Source organism: Salvelinus fontinalis, chromosome 14 (genome assembly GCF_029448725.1).
Source record: "Salvelinus fontinalis isolate EN_2023a chromosome 14, ASM2944872v1, whole genome shotgun sequence".
Lineage (NCBI taxonomy): Eukaryota > Metazoa > Chordata > Actinopteri > Salmoniformes > Salmonidae > Salvelinus > Salvelinus fontinalis.
The window spans coordinates 25057825-25066167 of record NC_074678.1 but is presented as its reverse complement, the minus strand read 5'-3'; the positions used below and the strand labels follow the sequence as shown (position 1 = coordinate 25066167).

At 41.4% G+C, this 8343-nt stretch overlaps 1 protein-coding gene across 2 annotated transcripts in view; it reads left to right on the top strand.

Annotated features, from left to right (window-relative positions):
• Window positions 1-222: 222 nt before the first annotated feature.
• LOC129869683 (flavin-containing monooxygenase 5-like) overlaps window positions 223-8343 on the top strand; it is a 32631-nt gene continuing 24510 nt past the window's right edge. Inside the window, exon 1 of one of the 2 annotated variants that reach the window (XM_055944335.1) lies at window positions 223-310. The gene's annotated coding sequence lies outside the window, so the exon portion shown is untranslated. Of the gene's footprint in view, window positions 311-373; window positions 483-8343 lie in introns of those variants that run through there. The other variant, XM_055944336.1, reaches the window with a different exon arrangement.

The following is an 8343-nucleotide window of genomic DNA, read 5'->3' as shown; positions in this document are numbered from 1 at the left end:
ATCCAACCAAATCAACGTCTTAGTGAAGAAGGCATTGCTGTAGTGTAGAAAGAGATGTTAGACATTTAAAAAGCAATGAAGAAAATGTAAAACAGTTTGATCAGGGGTTTGTGTCTCATCTCGGTTGACTAATCAGCCACAGTTGACCAATCATAATTGTTCCACAGTCACACGGCTAGTGAAATGAACCAATCAGCGCTGGTTTCAGTGACAAGGGGCTGTAAGATTTGGGGGGAGGGGTGGAAGAGAGAAAGGTCTCTGGGTTTTTTAGCTTGGGCTCATTGCAACCCGTGTCCACTGGAATAGGGAGGTAAGCACAACTTCCTCATCAATGTTTACTGTTTGAAAAGTTTTTTTTGTGTGTTAATCGATGACGTCTCATAGCCTCGCGAATCCACCAGATCCCACAAGCGTACATTAAACTGGAACCGGCTGCATGTTTCATGTTTTTTATGAGAAAAAAAATCTAACCAGAGCAATGGGTGAGCAACTCTCCCTTTTAAATTTTCGGGGAAAACAAAAGCACGGTATTTACAGTATATTGCAAATCTTCCAGAGACACTGATTACTTCAAAGACTGATAAAGCATGTTCATGGATCTCTGTGTTCCTTATTCACTGAAGAGGCAGATACTGTGTTTCTAGAGTTTCTTATTGTTCAGTTTGAAGTCAGGTATTTTTGATTACTTGTATAATTTTCTATTTATACCTTTCTGTGTTCTTCTGATCGACTCAAGCACTCTTAAATAGTGAATCATTGATTGACAATGGTGTATGGATTGAAAAGTCTATTAGTTAAGTTCTAAAGAAACAGTACCTTCAGAGACATGCAAATTACTATTTTTCAGTAAACATAGCCACTCCTGCAGGGTTAAAATAGGGTTTACATTCTCTCATCACCATCTCACTACTCCCCATCCCCCGATTCCGGGCCTATAGTCAAGGGGGCATAAACTTTTGCTCCTAGTTGGACATTTTTTGTGACCATCCCCCAGAAACAGTGGCACTAACCAATCAGAGGCACTGGTTTGGCTACAACTCCTAAAATTAACATAAGTTATTTGCGTAGCTCTTCCTTTTGGTCTATTTTTTTAATTACATTTTTATTTAACTAGGCAAGTCAGTTAAGTACTTCCTCCCAATCCCGGGTCCAGGAGCACCCCCACCAGTAAAAAAGCTGACTAGCATAGCGTCACAAGTAAATAGTAGCATCTAAATATAATTAAATCACAAGTCCAAGACACCAGATGAAAGATGAAAGATACACATCTTGTGAATCCAGCCATCATTTCTGATTTTTAAAATGTTTTACAGGGAAGACACAATATGTAAATCTATTAGCTAACTACGATAGCAAAAGACACAACTTTTTTTGTCCACCATTTTTTTCCTGCATAGGTAGCTATCACAATTTCGACCAAATAAAGATATAAATAGCCACTAACCAAGAAACAACTTCCTCAGATGACAGTCTGATAACATATTTATTGTATAGCATATGTTTTGTTAGAAAAATTTGCATATTTCAGGTATAAATCATAGTTTACCATTGCAGCTACCATCACAACTCTCACCAAAGCAACTAGAATAACTACAGAGACCATCGTGTATTACCTAATTACTGATCATAAAACATTTCTTAAAAATACACAGCGTACAGCAAATGAAAGACACAGATCTTGTGAATCCAGCCAATATTTCAGATTTTCTAAGTGTTTTACAGCGAAAACACAATATAGCGTTATATTAGCTTACCACAATAGCAAACATCACAACAGCATTGATTCAAGCCAAAAATAGCGATAACGTATAAACCACCAAAATATATACATTTTTTCACTAACCTTCTCAGAATTCTTCAGATGACAGTCCTATAACATCATATTACACAATGCATATAGAGTTTGTTCGAAAATGTGCATATTTAGCGGCACAAATCGTGGTTATACAATGTGATTAGTGGCCAAAACTTCAAGCAATCTGTCCGGCGCCATCTTGGAGAGGCACCTATTCTAATCGAAAACTATTCATAAACTTGACTAAAAAATACAAGTTGGACAGCAAATGAAAGACAAATTAGTTCTTAATGCAATCGCTGTGTTACATTTTTAAAATTAACGTTACTTCAGCATACAGCGTGCGCTAAAGCGAGATCGCACCGAAATTCATGGCGGAATTATTATTTGACATTTGTCAACATAAATACGAATTAACAACATAAAGATTGCTTACTATTTGCCAAGCTTCCATCAGAATCTTGGGCAAGGTGTCCTTTCTCCAGAACAATCGTCTTTTGGTTGAAAGATGTCCTCTTTTCCTGTAGAAATAGCAGCTAACGATAGCCACCCACTGGAGAGGTGTCCAACTCGTGAAAGCGCGTCACAAAGAAATCCCAGAAAATCGCAATAAACTGATATAAACTGCTATAAGTCAATTTAAATTAACTACTTTATGATGTCTTTAACACCTATAACGAATAAAAACATGACCGGAGATATAGAACTGCTAAAACGAAAGCTTTTGCAGGACGCCATTGTGATGTCCCCTTGCGCCAGATGCCCCGTTGAAAAGAACGGTACTTCCGTTTCATGATCCTTTATAGTGGCCCAGATTGCGCAATCCACTCCATTCAAATTCTCCCCGCTTACTGACATCTAGAGGAAGGCATATGCAGTGCATGTAGCCCGATGGCTTACATGGGGACTTATAAACTGACCTCAGAACAGGGACCTCGATTTCTGAAATCTCACTCCCTGACAGGAAATGTGCTGCAGAATGAGTTCTGTTTCACTCAGAGAAATAATTCAAACGGTTTTAGAAACTAGAGAGTGTTTTCTATCCAATAGTAATAATAATATGCATATTGTACGAGCAAGAATTGAGTACGAGGCAGTTTAATTTGGGAACGTAAATATTACAAAGTCCCAACAGCACCCCCTATTGAGAAAAGGTTTAAGAACAAATTCTTATTTACAATAACGGCCTAACCCGGATGACGCTGGGCCAATTGTGTGCCGCCCTATGGGACTCCCATTCACGGCCGGTTATGATACAGCACGGGATCGAATCCGGGTCGGTAGTGACGCCTCTAGCACTGTGATGAAGTGCCTTAGACCACTGAGCCACTCAGGATCCCTCATGATTCTGATACCTCCCGAGTGGGAAACTCAGGATCATCTTTCTACAGCACGTTAGCAAGTCAGAAATGTCCGTTTCCTAGTTCCGACTAGCACTTGAACGTGGCATTGGTCACAGGTATTTGCAATATAGTGTATTATTTTATGTTTATACCCTTCTGTGTCCTCCTGATTGATTCACTCATATATGGGTGGTATAATTTTGTACATTTATTTATTTGAAAGTATATTAAACTTTTTACATTGTCATAAAGAGCACATGCTCAACTTCATAACAAATGTTTTTCCATCTCCAAAGGTTAAATTAAGAAAAATTACTATAATGGGTGACAATTAAAGTAACATTTTAAATTAGCCATACCTTCCCTTGTGACAGGGGGAATGGATGCTTGTTGTGTGCAAAAGGGAGGGGCAACAAAAACATTGTAAAAAAATGTCTAGCCTTTCTATGTATGGGTAACAGGGTAACACTAATATTATCATTTTTAACATGGTTCAGTTAAAGCGTAGAGTTACGTGATCCAGCTGTTAAATTGAGTGTAAATTAAAGGCACTCTTCGTGGAACAACTCATATACTGGGAGTTGAGCAGCTTTACAGCGATCGTTAGGATTTCCAGGAAATATGTGTTTTGGCTCTCTGCCATGTTCCGTTCTCTTTGGCTCATACCAACATTTGTTACCCTAGACCCTCCCTGTCCCTCTCTTCCCACTGGGCACAGAAGTCAATTCAATGTCTATTCCAAGTTGATTCAATGTCAATTCATTGAAATGACATGGAAACATTTATTCAACCAGCATGTGCCCAGTGGGTTTCTCTCTCTCTCGCACTCTCTTTATTTCCCCTCTCTGTCTTGGCAGTATACTCCTATCCATGTATGTATGTAGGTTACGGGTTATACGGCCCTTCTGAATCTTTCTTTTAAATAGTGCCTGAGCATTAGTGTTTACCTCAGCGTTTAAACTTTAACATCAAGAGTTTGAGTAATTGTAAACTCAGCAAAAAAAGAAACGTCCTCTCACTGTCAACTGTGTTTATTTTCAGCAAACTTAACGTGTGTAAATATTTGTATGAGCATAACAAGATTCTACAACTGAGACAAATTGAACAAGTTCCACAGACATGTGACTAACAGAAATGGAATAATGTGTCCCTGAACAAAGGGGGATCAAAAGTAACAGTCAGTATCTGGTGTGGCCACCAGCTGCATTAAGTACAGCAGTGCATCTCATCTCCTTACAGTGTACAGTGTTATTGTTCACTGCACCAGATCTTGCTGTGAGATGTTACCCCACTCTTCCACCAAGGCACCTGTAAGTTCCCGGACATTTCTGGGGGGAATGGTCCTAGCCCTCACCCTCCGATCCAACATGTCCCAGACGTGCTCGATTGGATTGAGATCCGGGCTCTTTGCTGGCCCTGGCAGAACACTGACATTCCTGTCTTGCAGGAAATCACGCACAGAACAAGCAGTATGGCTGGTGGCATTGTCATGCTGGAGGGTCATGTCAGGATGAGCCTGCAGGAAGGTAACCACATGAGGGAGGAGGATGTCTTCCCTGTAACGCACAGCATTAAGATTGCCTGCAATGACAACAAGCTCAGTCCGATGATGCTGTGACACACTGCCCCAGACCATGGCGGACCTCCACCTCCAAATCGATCCCGCTCCAGAGTACAGGCCTTGGTGTAACGCTCATTCCTTCGACGATAAACGTGACTCCGACCATCACCCATGGTGATACAAAACCCGCAACTCATCAGTGAAGAGTACTTTTTGCCAGTCCTGTCTGGTCCAGCGACGGTGGGTTTGTGCCCATGGGCGACGTTGTTGGCGGTGATGTCTGGTGTGGACTTGCCTTACAACAGACCTACAAGCCCTCAGTCCAGCCTCTCTCAGCCTATTGCGGACAGTCTGAGCACTGATGGAGGGATTGATGTTGTTGCCATCCTGTACCTGTCACGCAGGTGTGATGTTCGGCTGTACCAATCCTGTGCAGGTGTTGTTAAACGTGGTGTGCCACTACGGTGCGATCAGAACGGACATTACAGTTTGTTGCCCTGGCCACATCTGCAGTCCTCATGCCTCCTTGCAGCATGCCTAAAAGGCTGACTACACCGCTCGCGTCGCATGCGTGAGCGCTGAAAAATACATTTAGAAATCTATATTATTCAGTTATTGCACCCACACTGCTCGCGAGCGTCTGCTTTGCCATGGGCTAAAATAGAAGTCAGTTCTATTTCTGACGCAGTTCGCGCTGCAAGTCCTGCCTCTCCCATCTCCTCATTGGTTTATAGAAGCAGGTACCCACTTGCCATCTCCTCATTGGTTATACCCACATGGGTGACTGAAGATGAATGAGGTCAGTGGCGGTAATGCACCTAATTTATGAAAGTTGCCTATCGCAATATAAAGTCAAGAGAAGAAAAAGCCTGTAAGGATGAGAGATGACTAGAAATGATTTGGTTGGCTGTTTTATGTGTGGATTAATTGGTGGAGTAGAGGACCTTGTGCATTTCAGGTAAAATAACAACTCAATGTTTATATCCCAGGACAAATTAGCTAGCAACAGCAAGCTAGCTAAATAGGAAAAATTATCTAGCAAGTGCAAGCTAGCTAAATTGCTATAAATGTTTAATGCTTTTCGACCTGTCCCCAAATTAATATAATTGGTTCAGAGTTTTTGATATTTTGACCTGCGTGTCATGATCACGTTTGGTGTGGGGGGACAAAATACATTTATGCATGATGGCGCACGCGCGCAGCCGGTTTGGGTTCCGTGTAAGGCACGTTCACGCAGATGAGCAGGGACCCTGGGCATCTTTCTTTTGGTGTTTTTCAGAGTCGGTAGAAAGGCCTCTTTAGTGTCCTAAGTTTTCATAACTGTGACCTTAATTGCCTACTGTCTGTAAGCTGTTAGTGTCTTAACGACCGTTCCACAGGTGCATGTTCATTAATTGTTTATGGTTCATTGAACAAGCATGGGAAACAGTGTTTAAACCCTTTACAATGAAGCTCTGTGAAGTTATTTGGATTTTTACGAATTATCTTTGGAAGACAGGGTCCTAAAAAAGGGACCTTTCTTTTTTTGCTGAGTTTTTTTTTAAAGAAATGTGAGTGTTTTTAACTGTACTAATATGGGAATAATAGAGTATTTGTACACAGCAAATTGGCAAGTGTTACCTAGTGATGATTTTTCAGTGTAACATTTCTAGAGTTGATTCAGGAGTTAAATTAACTAAGTGGTGTAAAATAACCCCAGTGTTGGTGTTAATACCCAGAGTTGAGTGTGATTGGGTCATTGTTACACTGTGTAGTGTGTGTAGTGTAGTGTAACACTGTGTAGTGTAACACACTTAGAAATACTCAAACACACCCATCCTTATCATATTTCTGAGCATGATCTATTGCAGGTTGATTTTGAGTAGTTTTTCAATATCTGTGCTTGACAGCTACATTGATGGATTCATCTTATGCTTCTCAAACAAACAATAACATACATGTTTCTAAACTAATCCTATCTGTTAGTAGTTGAATTTATTGCACCCTGTTACTGAGATGGTTGTTCCAGTTTAGATGGTTTAAGTAGTCTCATTTATAAATCTTCCCTACCGTGGCAGTTATTTCAACTGCAGGTTGTGTGGGGGTTAAACGTTCCAATTGTTGGGTATCCTCACTCAGGCTGGAATTCCAATAGGGGAAAAAACATCACTTGCAAGTGAGCATAATGTGACTTGCATGCCTGATGTGGCCTGCAAACCAGAAGTTTTGACCAGTGTGTTTGTGTAAAACTAGGCCGTCAAAGTAAGGCATTATGATATATGTAATGTATTGTCATAAGGAGTTTAATGACAATACATTTAGGTTCTCACTTGGTGAAGGCCATTGAATGCAACAACCATGTCTCTGTCACCAACAAACACAGTAACTCTACAATTCACTCAAAGGTAAGTAAGTACCCTTGGCTTATGCGAGCCCGGAACAGCTCATACGAGCAGGAGCCTATCTCCTGTTTCTGTAGCGTGATGTACAAATACACCCCCTTGGCACAGGGCCTTACCCCCCCAATCTATCTATAGCTAAGTGCCAAGCAGAGGATCCCATTTTTACTGTCTTTGGTATGACTCAGTCAAGGATGGAAATCTCAGGGCGGACACTCTAACCACAATCCCACCGAGATCACTCGAAAGGCACACGGGTAAATATGCAAATAAGGCTTTGCACCCTTCATAGAGAGTTCAAGGAAGAACCTTTAGAGGATTAAAGCAAAGATTCCGATAACTAACCCTGATAAATGGGTTCTTCGTAGAAAAAAGCCCTTTAAAGTATTCAGTAATATGTACTGAATTGCCCCTTATCGTCCCCTGCTCTCCCACTGCCTCATGCCTCAAGGAGTGGAGACCAGGACAGGAGCTGTAAAAACGTTTAACTAGACCAAAGTTCACATCCACATAACTGCTGCTTCTCTCTGTAGATAACATTTAGTTTGAGGTGTAAATTCATTGTTGAAGGTTAAAGGGGGGAAATATATAGATTAATGTGAAGTTACAGTATAGACTAACTCAAACCCGCTTATAGTGCATTCGGAAAGTATTCAGACGCCATGACTTTTTCCACATTTTGTTATTTTACAGCCTTATTCAAAAATGGATTGAATTGTTTTTTTCCCCTCATCAATCTACACACAATACCCAATAATGACAATGCAAAAACAGGTTTTTAGACTTGTTTGCAAATTTATATATCACATTTACCTAAGTATTCAGACCCTTTACTCAGTACTTTGTTGAAGCACCTTTGACAGCGATTACAGCCGAGTCTTCTTGGGTATGACGCTACGAGCTTGGCACCCCTGTATTTGGGGAGTTTCTCCCATTCTCTGCAGATCCTCCCAAGCTCTGTCAGGTTGGATGGGGAGCGTTGGATCGGGTTCAAGTCCAGGCTCTGGCTGGGCCACTCAGAGACTTGTCCCAAAGCCACTCCTGCGTTATCTTGGCTGTGTGCTTAGTGTCGTTGTCCTGTTGGAAGGAGAACCTTCCCCAGTCAGGTCCTGAGCGCTCTGGAGTAGGTTTTCATCAAGGATCTCGCTGTACTTTGTTCCATTCATCTTTGCCTCGATCCTGACTAGTCTCCCATCCCTGCTGCTGAAAAACATCCCGACAGCATGATGCTGCCACCACCATGCCTCACCGTAGGGATGGTGCCAT